Source organism: Hyla sarda, chromosome 3 (genome assembly GCF_029499605.1).
Source record: "Hyla sarda isolate aHylSar1 chromosome 3, aHylSar1.hap1, whole genome shotgun sequence".
In the NCBI taxonomy this organism is placed as follows: Eukaryota; Metazoa; Chordata; class Amphibia; order Anura; family Hylidae; genus Hyla; species Hyla sarda.
The window spans coordinates 448,372,473-448,388,960 of NC_079191.1; positions in this window are offsets into that span (position 1 = coordinate 448,372,473).

Below are 16,488 nucleotides of genomic sequence, written 5' to 3' on the forward strand. Positions count from 1 at the left end.
GTAAGAGGATGGATCCCAGTGGTTACTAACAGGTTGAATAGAAACTCATTGCACGATGGGATTTTTTTAATGGTTTTTAAAATTAATGTCCACAAATAATTTTTTGGGGAGTCAGGTGTTGACGGGGTTTATATGCACAGAGAGGTATCGGGAGAAGTAATAGTTTTTCCCAAGCGGTCAAATAATGATCAATTTTTGGGAGAAGCAAAAGGTTTTGTGTCTGGAAAGTGAAGAAGCAATTGCTTTTTACAAGCTGTAAGAAATTATTCCCATTTTAGGGAGTTGCAACAGGATTGATGTCCTAAAAAGTGCACAAAATTTACACAAAACCCTCTATTCAGCTTTTTCACAATTAGTGTAAACCAAAAAAAAAAGTCAAACTAAACTTCCAATGAAAACAAATTTTGCCCTGACAGAACAGATTCTAAATGTTCTCTGCAGCTTTACTACAATTATAGATGTGACTCCTACTCCTATCTGTTCTAGTCATTATCACTGTCCCTCACAGAGATCTTCACCTAACACCTAATATGTCTATAATGGCTGCTGAAGCTATGTGCTTTTATAGTTACATCATCGCTATACTGCCTTCTGATTGGCTGAAAGGCATTATGTGATTCCCTGAGGTCACATGATCCCTTCTCCTTTCCTTTCTGCCATATGAATGATGTTATTTTAGCAGATTCTGACCAAACTTGTGTTCAGTTTATTCATCTCTACTCAGGACTAAGAGGGGGGGGGGGGATGTATCATTGTAGGTGTTTTTTTTAATAGTGCATTAGTCTTGACATTTTATCTCTGCATTTTCTCATTACCAGTCATGTGATTCTTTCATCATGCGACTCAAGGATTTCTATTGAAGAATTGGGGGGGGGGAGAAACACCAGAAGAAACTCCATCATACATTTACACATGACATTTCTTTCCACTTGTAGAAGTCTATGGGAGGAATAACACCCCGTAAAAAAAAAACTCATACCCAGAGGATGCTGTTGTTATTTCAAAAAATTGCTACGTACATGGTGAAAGAGCAGCAAAGAAGAAAAAAAAACCTCCATGTGGGTCTGGCGTTTCATATTTTTCTATAGACTATTGGCTTACGTCTGGCTGCAGTGTTTTTGGCCCCCGAAAAATTAAATCACAGAGTATGGGCTTTTTTAAATTTTTAAATACTGTGTTCTAATGTGCGACCAAAAAAATTATAATTTTCAGATGTGAGAGACGCCATCAGCCTTGGGATGTGCACCGGTGTCGAGAAGCGATGAGTCCATGCGACGCCCACGCCTTCATATCCAGACGCCGTCTGATGAGCTGCCCGGCTGCCGCTGGATAACGGTGACATCTCTGGACATTTAGAGCCAAAACACTTTGTTCCAGCGCTGAGGACTATTTATAGCGTGAAAGTGACGATTTTCTGGAGTAAATAGCATCAGACACCTCTGCGTGAATTACTCAACATGTGGTTATTTAAGGACGTCGTCCGAAACTCCGGCAGGTAAATAATAGATGACTCTGGTGGAAGGTGAATGGATGGAATATACTTCTATGTTGCAGCCGGCACCAGAGGAGTAATTACACGGAGGACGATCATAGTCATAGAGATTGGTGTAAACCACAAGGCGTCACACACTCAGTGCATCAGCAAAGAAACCGGGAGGACGCTCCCACCCAAAACCTCAGTATATAGGGGACTCCTGCCGTCACCCCACAGAGGATCCTGATCCCTACAGATCCCTTATCACACCCTCTAATAATGGGACATAAAGAAGTATAAACCTAAGTCATACAGCAGAGGCGCCCATCATCCAAACCACCGAACAGAGAAAACATGTGTGTAACACAACCGGTGCCATTCATTGTCTATGTATCGGAGCCTAGAAATGTAAGGAAGAAATGGGTGGTGCGATCCATTTATTTGGGGAACAATTTTCATTCCATCATTGGATACAGACGCAATAACTTCTGAAAATAGGAATAAGAGCGCAAACCTAAACTGGATGTGAAGAAGAAATTAAATAAGAACAAAACCTGATATTAGATACTTCTCTTATTCCCCATGTGCTCATATTGCACAGTAACCCTTCTCTTCTATATGAACTTCTCTTAAAGGGGTATTCCAGGAAAAAACTTTTTTTTTATATATCAACTGGCTCCAGTAAGTTAAACAGATTTGTAAATTATTTCTATTAAAAAAATCTTAATCCTTTCAGTACTTATGAGCTTCTGAAGTTAAGGTTGTTCTTTTCTGTCTAAATCCTCTCTGATGACACCTGTCTCGGGAAACGCCCAGTTTAGAAGCAAATCCCCATAGCAAACCTCTTCTAAACTGGGCGTTTCCCGAGACAGGTGTCATCAGAGAGCACTCAGACAGAAAAGAACTACCTTAACTTCCGAAGCTCATAAGTACTGAAAGGATAAAGATTTTTTATTAGAAGTAATTTATAAATCTGTTTAACTTTCTGGAGCCAGTCAATATATATAAAAACATTTTTTACCTGGAATACCCCTTTAAATTATAGACTCTTATGAGCAGGATCCTCTCATTTATTACTATGTACATAACCCTAATGTATGATATTGTCTGTATATGTATCCTGTGTATGGCTGTAAAATAGTGTATACTGGAGCATCATAAAAATAATATAACCTCCTTCTGTTCTCTATTTATAGACACTGCACAGAACCACTTCTCCTGTCCTGTATACTGGGTAATGCTCAGGTGGATCGGGTGTGGTTTGTCTGTAGAGTCAGTGCTGCTGCTGGGAGGCGATCTGTGTGGCTCCTTGTTCCTGCTCCCTTTCTGGGATGCAGGAGGAGAGCAAGTCCCAGGCCTCTAGTTCCCGGAGTAGGCCGGCCGGGAAGGAAGAAGCACAGCAACTGGCCTGTTCAGAGGGGGTAAGGAGACTTGGTGGGGGAAGCAGCAATGTTTTTCCTGACACCCCCCCCCCCTGGAGATCCAAACCATAGCCGAGAGGTTTTGGTGGAAAACTTGAATGTGAAGGAGCAAGATAAAAACTGAAATTAACGTGATTGAAAAGAAACAGATTGACATCCAGACCAACAGCGGTCCTTTTCTGGAAAAGCTAAGTAAGCTAAGGAGAGGTTTGAGGAAATGAAGGGGTTAAGTGACCCCATGGCTGGAGCTGAGGAGGATGGTGACCCCATTATGACCCAGGATCCATCACAGGGGTCTCAGAGCGGGATCTGCCCCGGACAAGCACCTCCAGCCTCAGCACCAGGATCCCGGAGGAGCTAGGAGGAGGACGGCAGTGACCCCGGGGGGAGACTCATGGCGGTCGTCAGGGAGATGGAGTCTCCGGTACGTTTGGAGAAATTTACATTTGGAGACGACCCTGTACAGGATGAGGAGGAGAAGTGACAAGAAAAGGGGTGAGTCTGTGTCATTCTCTTATGTCCCCCGTTCCCCAGCTCCCCCTAGTCAGGGCCCTGCGGTGGGTTCTGTGCAGGGGAAGAGCAGCGGGCAGAGTATGGAGGTTCCTACAGGAGAGTCATGTGACACTGTTTCAGCTTGTAGTAGCGGTAAGAGTGTCGGGGCAATTTCGGCTGTGAAGCCGGACATGTTTGGTGAGGTCAGCAGCCCAGCGGGAGGCTGCTTTTCTTCGGCACCGGGCCAGGGCAAGGCGGGCAGTGGTAAAGTTTTGGTCCCATTGCCGAAGAGTGGGAGCGAGGGCAGAGATGAGCGGCGCCATGGGGGGCCTAGTGGCATAGCAGGCTCCGCGGTGGGGTCTGCGGCTGGTGTGTTGTCTGTTGTCGGGGTGTCGCCTGCAGAGGCTTCTCGAGGGGGAACCTCATCTGCGGTTGGGGCAGGCGGCACCTCGACAGGGATAATAAAACCGGCCAAGGCTGGACTGGCGATGGCGGCCGCTAAAGCGATTGGAAACATGAAGGGGACTGTCCTAAAACCCGAGGGGACAGAAGGTTCTATGGACAATATTATAAAAACTGTTTCTGGACGGCCTCCGGCCCCAAAGGACTTTCCTGTGGCCGGTGAAGCAGAGGGGGTTCCTGACCAGTCAGAGTCTGTTACTGCGGCGGAACAAGACTGGTCAGGATCACCCGAGGTCACATCTATATATACTGTAGATACTGTAAATGCTGTACATAGTGTAAATGCTGTGGATACTGTAAATACTGCAGATACGGGGGATCTGTCTGTTGGGTCTTGTCCAGGAATGAATGGAGGTGTGATTGGGGGAGAGGGAGTGAGGGAGGATGATGACAGGATGGATGGAAGGGATGTGAGTGTGGGGGAGGAGGGGGGGGGGGAAAGAGTATGGATTCTGTGGGGAGTGAAAGTTATGCTAGAGTGATTGGTCCACCAGAACCCCCGGCAGCAGTGCCCAGTAGGAGTTATGCTAACGTTGCTGCCGGGTCACGTAGGCCACATGAGAATTCTGCACCCTCTGGTCCTGGGCATAGTGACCTTCAGAGACTTTCTGGAGGCCTTGCGGAGGGGGGATAAGTCTATCACTGTAGAGGGTAGAGAGGTAGAACTAAGAAAGAAAACGGTCCAGCACTGGTTTGCAGGTAAAAACAGCTTCTTCTTTATTGGGTCAATTCCGACAAGAGTGTAGGTCCGAAACGCGTCGGCTTATTTGTCTTGTTGGAATTGACCCAATAAAGAAGAAGCTGCTTTCACCTGCAAACTAGTGCTGGACCGTTTTCTTTCTTTGTGCATATATATGGTCAGGGATGCTGCTGATCAGGCCCGTGCACAGGTGCAGAGAGGAGGAGGTGAGCTGTCGCTCTGATTCATTCAGAGAGGTAGAACTGTCCTTTTGGATAGAGAGGCACGGCCTCGGGGCCTTCCGAGAGCAAAGGAGAGGAGAGGAGTCATGGTTACTCCCCACAGCCGGGTCTGGGGTCCCCAGGAGGAATGTGGTCCGTCTTAGGTGGAGGGGCAATGATACTTGTCCAAACAGGACAAAGGTGGTAGAGCTCCTCCTCAGGATGGATTTCAGGGCAGGTGACATCTTTGCCCTGATACATCCTCATGGTACCCCATTTTTCGATGTCAGTTTCGTCCGGGCCAAAGGGCTCGAGCTCTTTTGGTCCCGGTACGATCTGGCAAAGATAGAACCCGAGTGGCGGGATTTTGCTGTCCAGGCAATTTCTCGCCAGAATAGCACCAAGAAAGTGACGGTATTAACGTGTAACAAATCTCTTTCCCCAGAAGAACAGGGATGAATTTTGTATCTGGTCGGGGGCCTGGACCTTCATGGTCAAGTTGAAGGTTTCAGGTAATTCTGTCACCCACATTCCCTCCTCAACATTTATGGGGAGGGACAGGATCCTGGTTTTCTACCAGGGACAGCCAAAGGTCTGCCATAGGTGCGGTGACCCGATACACTTCAGCGCACAATGTAAGGTCCAGAAGTGCGCGTTGTGTGGAGGGATAGAACCTCTCGCCACAACCTGTGGGGACATTCGTTGTCACCTGTGTGGTGACCTTGGTCACCCCTTCAGCCGCTGTCCGGTCTCTTTTGCCAATGCGTTCGAATCTCCAGCTGGGGTTAACCGAGATGCTGACTCCACTGGGGAGGGTACCAGCAGAGCCGGGGAGACTACTGGTCCTAGGAAGAAAAGAATGACACCTTCTAGGCTGAGGCGTTTGGAGGCACGCCAAAGGGAAAGGGAGGGGGCTCCTCAGGTGGCAGCTGAGGTAGCTTTTACCTGACCCTGAGATGGTGGATTCTGCTGAGGACCTGAGGGATGGTGGGCTGGAGGAGGAGGAGAAAAGGGCCATCACTGCTACCTCCTCTCCAGGAGAGAGTATGGATGAGGAGAGCAAAGAGTGGCTAAAGAATAAGAGAAAATCGGGTGCTAGAAAATAGAGGGTGAAGAAGAGGAAGGAGAAGGATCCCCCTTCTATGGAGTGGGATCATTCAGTCCCCCTCACCCTTGTCCAGGTACCAGCAGAAGAATCTACCGGCTCCCCTCTGGTAGATAGCCCTAACCGGTACCAAGTCCTCAGGGATGACATCTCCTCCTCAGATGAGGAGGCCGGGGACGAGGTGCCAGTGTCCGAAGTGAGGCCTTCTGGAAACGTCAAGCCTTCTTCTCTGGTAACGGGGGAGGGCTGTCCCAGGACCATGTGAGGTGCATGAGGTGACCTCTGGAAAAGAGGGAAACTCTAAATATGGATATGTCTGTGTGCTTCAAAAGGGGGAATGTGGGGGGGAAAGCGGATGATGACTGTTAGGATTCGGATAGCTGGATGTGGATCCTCTGTGCCAGAGAGGGATTGGCGTGGACCGTGTCGGTGGACCGGTTCTAAGTTGCTACTGGTTTTCACCAGAGCCCACCGCAAAGCGGGATGGTCTTGCAGCGGCGGTAGCAACCAGGTCGTATCCACCGGCAGCGGCTCAACCTCGCTGACTGCTGAGAAGGCGTGGGACAGAAGGACTAGACAGAGGCGAGGTCAGACGTAGCAGAAGGTCGGGGGCAGGCGGCAAGATTCGTAGTGAATAGCAACGGCAAGAGGTCAGGAACACTTGAAATGGCAAACACAGAAGAAGCTTTCTCTAGGCACTAAGGCAACAAGATCCGGTGAGGAAGTGCAGAGGAAGTGAGGTTATATGGACAGGTGAACAAGTGGAAGCTAATCAGACTGATTGGGCTAGGCACCAATCATTGGTGCACTGGCCCTTTAAATCTTAGAGAGCTAGCGCGCACGCGCCCTAGGGAGCGGGGCCGCGTATGCCGGGACAGCACAAATGGGGAACGAGTCTGGTAAGCGGGCCGGGATGCGAATCGCGAGCGGGCGCGTCCCGCATCGCGGATCGCATCACGGCTAGGGACGCTATCGCAGCGCTCCCGCTCAGGTAGAATGCAGACGTGTAATCGAGCTAGGAATGGGGAGATGTCTGGTATTAGACGTCCTCATGAAGGGACAAGAATTACGTCTTATAAACATCTACGGTCCACAGACTAGGCGGGACCGGAAAAGTCTCTTTATGAGGATTAAGCCCCTACTTTTTACTAGCCGGCAGGTCATCTTTGGAGGAGACTTTAATACTGTTACAAGGTCTCTTGATGGGGGAGGCTCCAGGGATTGGCTAGATTATGATAGCGTCGTCTTGAATAGAATAGCTAGTGAGTCTCGCCTGGTGGATGTCCACATCCGGCACAATCCCAGGTCACAGCGGGTTCACTTACTTTAGAGGTAGAGAGATTAGGTCTAGGATAGATAGTTTATTTTTGAAGGAGGAGACTGTCTCTTCACCTTTGCAGTTTGTTGAGGTGGAGTTCTCCGACCACTGTTTGATTATGTTTTCTTTGAATGTTTCAGAGACCCCCAGGATGGGAAGGGGATTGTGGAAGCTGAATTCGTCCCTCCTGGAAGTCAAGGAGATAAGACGGTACTTTGGGGAGTTTTTGCAGAGCCAGGTACCATTACTGGACTTGTGCAACACTAAGTCAGAGTGGTGGGAGATGTTCAAAAAACGGGCAGCGAGATTCTTCCGCCAGACTGCGAACCTTAGGAGTCTGAATAGGGATCGCCTCTATCAGGAACTAAGGAGGAAACTCGAGGTTCTTGTCTCGACTGGAGGTGACCGAGAGGAAATCTCCAGAGTGAAATCTTTGCTAAAGAAGTGCCAGTATGATAGACACGTGTCTTTGGTTTTTGAAAGGGATTTCGGGAAGTACCGCTCGCCCGACCCTTGCCGGAGTTGTAAGATGTCAGTGGATTGTAAGATCGTGACCGGCCTGGTCGATAGTACAGGATCTCTGAACAAGTCCAGATCGGGGATCCTGGAGGTCGTCAGAGCCTTTTACTCGCACCTCTTGGGGAAGAGGGATCTAGATCGAGGCAAGATGGCGGCTTTCCTGGCTGAAGCCATTTCCCAGTCAGGAGTAGACCCCTCTCTTAGTGTTTTGACAGAGAAGATCAGAGAAGAGGAAGTGAAGCTGGCGATTGAGAGGCTTGCCCTCAAAAAGTCGCCAGGGCCGGATGGCTTAACATCCGAGTTTTATAAGACCTTTAAGGACATCTTGGTTCCCCTCTTGACTGAGGTAATAAATGAGTGTCTATCCTCGGGCACTCTGCCGAGGTCAATGAGGAGGTCGGCTCTGATCATCCTGTCAAAGGGTAAAGACTCGTCCCGAATTGGCGTCCCATAGCGCTTCTCAATGTGGACAGAAAGATCCTGGTAAAAGTGCTCTTCAACAGGTTGGTGAAATTTGCGCCCCAGCTCCTTTCGGGGTCCCAGCACTGCTCTGTTCCCGGTTGTAGCACTTTTAGTGCGGTGCTGGGTGTCCGCGAGGCCGTGGAGCAGGGTTGGGCTGGTCACTGGAAGGGGTTTCTGCTGTCCTTGGACCAGGCAAAGGCTTTTGATCGAGTTGATCACGAGTATCTCTGTCCACTCTTTTGAAACACGGTCTGCCGGGGGGGGGGGGGGGGGGGGGGGGGTTGTGGATTGGCTGAGAACATTGTATGCAGGGGCTGAGACTTATCCATTGGTAAACTGTTGGGTGCACAGTACCACTTCTCTTATTCTGTATATATGGACAGTGCACAGTATCACTTCTCTTATTCTGTATATATGGACAGTGCACAGTATCACTTCTCTTATTCTGTATATATGGACAGTGCACAGTATCACTTCTCTTATTCTGTATATATGGACAGTGCACAGTATCACTTCTCTTATTCTGTATATATGGACAGTGCACAGTATCACTTCTCTTATTCTGTATATATGGACAGTGCACAGTATCACTTCTCTTATTCTGTATATATGGACAGTGCACAGTATCACTTCTCTTATTCTGTATATATGGACAGTGCACAGTATTACTTCTCTTATTCTGTATATATGGACAATGCACAGTATTACTTCTCTTATTCTGTATATATGGACAATGCACAGTATTACTTCTCTTATTCTGTATATACGGTCAGTACACAGTATCACTTCTCTTATTCTGTATATATGGACAGTGCACAGTATTACTTCTCTTATTCTGTATATATGGACAGTGCACAGTATTACTTCTCTTATTCTGTATATATGGACAGTACACAGTATTACTTCTCTTATTCTGTATATATGGACAATGCACAGTATTACTTCTCTTATTCTGTATATACGGTCAGTACACAGTATTACTTCTCTCTTTCTGTTTCTACCGTGTTTCCCCGAAAGTAAGCCCTAGCAGGATTATCAGGGTGGGCTGCAATATATGAAAATAAGACCTAGACCAGGGGTAATCAAATGGCGGACCGCGGTCCTGCCCCCAGCTGCTAAGCAACATAAGGAGGTCCCGCCTCCGCCGAGAGCTGCAGCTTCCGTACGGTATGAAGGTGTAAGGTATGGTAGTTTATTATGGCAGAGGGTTGGGGGCACTGTAGGAGTGTGGAGGACGACGGGGGAAAGGGGAGGATGGGGGGCTGTAGCAGTGTGGAGGATGGGGGGCTGTGGGAGGATGGGGGGGCTGTGGGAGGATGGGGGGGCTGTGGGAGGATGGGGGGGCTGTAGCAGTGTGGAGGATGGGGGGGCTGTGGGAGGATGGGGGGGCTGTAGCAGTGTGGAGGATGGGGGGGCTGTGGGAGGATGGGGGGGCTGTAGCAGTGGAGGATGGGGGGCTGTAGCAGTGGAGGATGGGGGGCTGTAGCAGTGTGGAGGATGGGGGGCTGTGGGAGGATGGGGGGCTGTAGCAGTGTGGAGGATGGGGGGCTGTGGGAGGATGGGGGGCTGTAGCAGTGTGGAGGATGGGGGGGCTGTAGCAGTGTGGAGGATGGGGGATGTAGCAGTGGAGGATGGGGGGCTGTGGGAGGATGGGGGGCTGTAGCAGTGTGGAGGATGGGGGGGCTGTAGCAGTGTGGAGGATGGGGGCTGTAGCAGTGTGGAGGATGGGGGGGCTGTAGCAGTGTGGAGGATGGGGGCTGTAGCAGTGTGGAGGATGGGGGCTGTAGCAGTGTGGAGGATGGGGGGGCTGTAGCAGTGTGGAGGATGGGTGCGGCATCCTCCACACTGCTACAGCCCCCATCCTCCCACCATTCTGTTTATAAGGTCAGTGCACAGTACCACTTCTCTCATTCTGTTTATATGTACAGTGCACAGTACCACTTCTCTTATTCTGTGTATATATGGTCAGTGCACAGTGTTACTTCTCTCATTCTGTATATATGGTCAGTGCACAGTACCACTTCTCTTATTCTGTGTATATATGTACAGTGCACAGTATTACTTCTCTCATTCTGTGTATATATGTACAGTGCACAGTACCACTTCTCTCATTCTGTTTATATGGTCAGTGCACAGTACCACTTCTCTTATTCTGTGTATATGGTCAGTGCACAATATTACTTCTCTCATTCTGTGTATATATATGGTCAGTGCACAGTACCACTTCTCTCATTCTGTATATATGGTCAGTGCACAGTACCACTTCTCTCATTCTGTATATATGGTCAGTGCACAGTACCACTTCTCTCATTCTGTTTATAAGGTCAGTGCACAGTACCACTTCTCTTATTCTGTATATATGTACAGTGCACAGTATTACTTCTCTCATTCTGTTTATATGTACAGTGCACAGTACCACTTCTCTCATTCTGTATATATGGTCATTGCACAGTATTACTTCTCTTATTCTGTATATATGTACAGTGCACAGTGTTACTTCTCACATTCTGTATATATGGTCAGTGCACAGTACCACTTCTCTTATTCTGTATATATGGTCAGTGCACAGTATTACTTCTCTCATTCTGTTTATATGGTCAGTGCACAGTACCACTTCTCTTATTCTGTGTAAATGGTCAGTGCACAGTATTACTTCTCTCATTCTGTATATAAGGTCAGTGCACAGTACCACTTCTCTCATTCTGTATATATGGACAGTGCACAGTACCACTTCTCTTATTCTGTGTATATATGGTCAGTGCACAGTATTACTTCTCTTATTCTGTATATATGTACAGTGCACAGTGTTACTTCGCTCATTCTGTATATATGGTCAGTGCACAGTATTACTTCTCTCATTCTGTGTATATATGTACAGTGCACAGTACCACTTCTCTCATTCTGTGTATATATGTACAGTGCACAGTGTTACTTCGCTCATTCTGTATATATGGTCAGTGCACAGTATTACTTCTCTCATTCTGTGTATAAGGTCAGTGCACAGTACCACTTCTCTCATTCTGTATATATGGACAGTGCACAGTACCACTTCTCTTATTCTGTGTATATATGGTCAGTGCACAGTATTACTTCTCTTATTCTGTATATATGTACAGTGCACAGTACCACTTCTCTTATTCTGTATATATGTACAGTGCACAGTGTTACTTCGCTCATTCTGTATATATGGTCAGTGCACAGTATTACTTCTCTCATTCTGTGTATATATGTACAGTGCACAGTGTTACTTCAATCATTCTGTATATATGGTCAGTGCACAGTATTACTTCTCTCATTCTGTGTATATATGTACAGTGCACAGTACCACTTCTCTTATTCTGTATATATGTACAGTGCACAGTGTTACTTCGCTCATTCTGTATATATGGTCAGTGCACAGTATTACTTCTCTCATTCTGTGTATATATGTACAGTGCACAGTACCACTTCTCTCATTCTGTATATATGGTCAGTGCACAGTATTACTTCTCTCATTTTGTGTATATATGTACAGTGCACAGTGTTACTTCGCTCATTCTGTATATATGGTCAGTGCACAGTATTACTTCTCTCATTCTGTGTATATATGTACAGTGCACAGTACCACTTCTCTCATTCTGTATATATGGTCAGTGCACAGTATTACTTCTCTCATTCTGTATATATGGACAGTGCACAGTACCACTTCTCTCATTCTGTATATATGGACAGTGCACAGTACCACTTCTCTCATTCTGTTTATAAGGTCAGTGCACAGTACCACTTCTCTCATTCTGTATATATGGACAGTGCACAGTACCACTTCTCTCATTCTGTATATATGGACAGTGCACAGTACCACTTCTCTCATTCTGTATATATGGACAGTGCACAGTACCACTTCTCTCATTCTGTTTATAAGGTCAGTGCACAGTACCACTTCTCTCATTCTGTTTATAAGGTCAGTGCACAGTACCACTTCTCTCATTCTGTATATATGGACAGTGCACAGTACCACTTCTCTCATTCTGTATATATGGACAGTGCACAGTACCACTTCTCTCATTCTGTTTATAAGGTCAGTGCACAGTACCACTTCTCTCATTCTGTTTATAAGGTCAGTGCACAGTACCACTTCTCTCATTCTGTATATATGGACAGTGCACAGTACCACTTCTCTCATTCTGTATATATGGACAGTGCACAGTACCACTTCTCTCATTCTGTATATATAGTCAGTGCACAGTACCACTTCCCTGGCCCCGGGGTTGGTATAATTCTCAGATTCCTTCCTGATCCTTGTTTGATTGTGATGTGAGATCTGCGGCTCCTTGTGGGGGGGTCCTGGTCTCTATAGGGGGCACAGTACGGGGGGGGGGGGGGAGGTCACATGACGGGGCGGGTCCATTTATACTTTGTATCTCTTCATTATAGAATTATTGGGGGTCACACGGGGGGGGGGGGGGGGGGGGAGGGGATATTTTCAGAGCTGATGTTCCCGCAGAGTTCAGCCATTTTTTATTTTGCGCCACATTTTACAGATTTTCACGGCAAATCTCCATGTAACTTAAAATATGCGCCAAACTTAACCCTGTGTGAACCCGGCCCTAGGGTGACAAATCTGCTGCTAAATGTGACATGTGACCCTGAGGGATATTTAGGATTCATTTCTGTAGCCTCATCCCCTCCTGTTCCCCATAAAGTCATTGTAAATCCTGTATCTTATGTAACGTGTTCTGAAATATCCCAGTCACCTCCAGGGCTGCACTCACTATTCTCCTGTTACCTCCTGTCCTATCCTCCAGAGCTGCACTCACTATTCTGCTGTACATCATGTCTAATCCTCCAGAGCTGCACTCACTATTCTCCTGTTACCTCCTGTCCTATCCTCCAGAGCTGCGCTCACTATTCTGCTGTTACATCATGTCTTATCCTCCAGAGCTGCACTCACTATTCTGCTTCCTCCAGAGCTGCACTCACTATTCTGCTTCCTCCAGCGCTGCACTCACTATTCTGCTTCCTCCAGCGCTGCACTCACTATTCTGCTTCCTCCAGCGCTGCACTCACTATTCTGCTTCCTCCAGCGCTGCACTCACTATTCTGCTTCCTCCAGCGCTGCACTCACTATTCTGCTTCCTCCAGCGCTGCACTCACTATTCTGCTTCCTCCAGCGCTGCACTCACTATTCTGCTTCCTCCAGCGCTGCACTCACTATTCTGCTTCCTCCAGAGCTGCACTCACTATTCTGCTTCCTCCAGCGCTGCACTCACTATTCTGCTTCCTCCAGCGCTGCACTCACTATTCTGCTTCCTCCAGCGCTGCACTCACTATTCTGCTTCCTCCAGCGCTGCACTCACTATTCTGCTTCCTCCAGAGCTGCACTCACTATTCTGCTTCCTCCAGCGCTGCACTCACTATTCTGCTTCCTCCAGAGCTGCACTCACTATTCTGCTTCCTCCAGCGCTGCACTCATCTCTTTAAGGCAGGTGATGAGAGGTAAGTGATGGAGACTTCCTCATACGTGACCAGCAGGTTGAGGGTTAAGTCCGCGGCCTCTGTATAGTGAGGTCAGGGCCCCTCTTTCTAGGCTCCTTGTAAATTGATAAAAGACCAAATTCCCCTTTAAACTTTTAAGCTTCTTATGAATTATTAGAAGTTTCTTAATCGGATTTCTCTGCGGAGATAAAAGGTCCCAGAACCTAAACGGTGAGGAGCCGGGGGCTAACCTCCAAACATGGCAGGCTCCGCCCCCTGCGCCAATCCTGGAGAAGACCCTCATCATCATCAGAATCCAAACATGGCAGGCTCCGCCCCCTGCGCCAATCCTGGAGAAGATCCTCATCATCAGAATCCAAACATGGCAGGCTCCGCCCCCTGCGCCAATCCTGGAGAAGACCCTCATCATCATCAGAATCCAAACATGGCAGGCTCCGCCCCCTGCGCCGATCCTGGAGAAGATCATCATCATCATCATCATCATAATCCGGACACACCAGGCTCCACCCCCTGCGCCAATTCTGGAGCGATTCCTCATCAGAATCCGGACACAGCAGGCTCCACCCCCTGCCTCTAGGTCCAGTGCGAGGTTCAGAAATCTCCTCTCACACCGGGAACATCTTCATCTCATATCACAGCCCCCCCCCCCCCCAAATGTCTCATATACAATGTATCAGGCACCCAGAAAGTCTTCAGACCCCGACACTTTTTGCTAAAATGAAAAAAAATTGCAAATCTAATTATTATTCATTTATAAAAATTTGGCATGGACATAAGTATTCATACCCTTTACTATAACACATGACATTTATCTCTGGCTCCTCCCACCTCTCTGGATCATCTCTGAGACGTTTCTCCACCATTGGACAAGACACAGTCCTGTCTATATAAGGTCTCACAGCTGACAATGTATATCAGAGCAAACACCATGAAGAGGAAAGAACTGCCTGTAGAGCTCAGACACAGTCCTGACTATATAAGGTCTCACAGCTGACTGGAAGACTCACGGCAAATGGCAGAAGTACTTAGGGTAGTAGTAGATGGACCTGGACCTGTGTGGCAGATGACGCAGGCCATGCAAGGGAGCGGAGTCTAAGGTGCGGCTGGTTTTCACCAGAGCACGCTGCAAAGCGGGATGGTCTTGCTGCGGCAGGCGGCACCCAAGTCGCTACCCCTGACATGACTCGACCACACAGGCGGCTGAGGTGATGCAAGGCACAGGAGGGAGATGGCAAGTTGCGGTCAGGAAAGCAGGAGGTCAGGGCTGGCGACACAGAAGCATAGTCAGGAACGTAGCAGGAGGTCTATAGGCAGGTGGCTAGGAGCGTAGTTAGGTCACAGAACGAAGGGGTCTGGAACACGGCAAGGTAAGACTAACAACGCTTTCTCTAGGGCAACAAAGATCCGGCAGGGGTATGTGGTAGGTGCAGTTACTTATAAAAAAATAAAAAAAGGTGCAAGACATAATAACGGGCGCACTGGCCCTATAAATCTGAGAGCTCCAGCACACAAGCACCCTAAGAGGTGAGAGAAGGGGAGCACTCACAGCCAGCATGTCTGGCCGGAGCACTGGATGTGATAGTAACCCCCCCCCTCCCTTTTGTCTCCACCTCTTTCTGGGGTTCGAAATGTCAAGGAGTAAAACAAGGTCCAAGATATTCTCCTCCGGCTCCCAAGACCTTTCCTCAGGACCAAAAAAAAACAATTGCCTCCCTCTCACAGTTTTAGTGACTTCATAGACATCTGAAGAACCAGAGACGGACATGGGAACAGTGTAACGGTTGATCAGAAGAGGTTTGAGAAGAGATACATGGAACGAATTTAGGATACGTAAAGAAGACAAATGTAGTTTATAGGAGACTGAATAAATCTTTCGTAACACCATGAACGGACCAACGTAGCGAGGACCAAACTTGTAGCTGGGAATTCTGAAACGGATGTACTTGGAGGAAAGCCAAACCATGTCACCGGGAGAGAAGGACAGAGGAGGTCTTCTTTTCTTATCTGAGCTTTCATGGGAGAGGAGTCTAGAGACAAAGAATGCAGAGATTGTTGCCAAATGGAAGAGAAGTCTCGGACAAGTTCATCAACAGCTGGGACACTGGAGGCAACTGGAAGAGGAGAATGAAGATGATGTCTATAAACAACAACAAAAAAAATGGAGACGTCCTCGTGGACTCTGAATCCTTATGATTGTAGGAAAATTCAGCCCAAGGTAGAAGGTTGACCCAATTGTCCTGATGAACTGAAACAAAATGACGGAGAGAAGTCTCCAGAATTTGATTCACTCTCTCCACCTGACCATTGGATTGAGGGTGGTAGGCAGAGGAAAAGTCCAGGTTGATGTCAGGAGTGTTACAGGGAGCGCGCCAAAACTTGGAAACAAACTGCACTCCACAATCCGAGACGATAGGATTCAGAAGGCCATCAAGACGAAAAATATGTTGAAGAAAGTCCTTCGCCAGCTATGCAGCAGATGAAAGACCTGGTAGCGGAATGAAATGAGCCATCTTGGAAAATCGATCAACCACCACCCAGATATCCGTGTTATTACAAGAAGGAGGCAGATCGGTGAGAAAGTCCATAGCTATGTGAGACCAGGGAGTTTCCGGAAGGGGTAAAGGCTGTAAGAGTCCCGCAGGTCTCTGCCGAGGAGTTGTCACGGGCACAGGTAACAACGGAACGGACAAAATCTGTGACATCGCGTTCTAGGTGACCTTGGCACCCCGTAGACGATCGAAAAGTTCAAAGATCAGAGGAAGTGGATAACGATTTTTGATCGTGATCTTGTTTAGACCCCTGTGGTCAATACAAGGACAGAGAGAACCATCCTTCTTCCCCACAAAGAAGAAACCCTTCA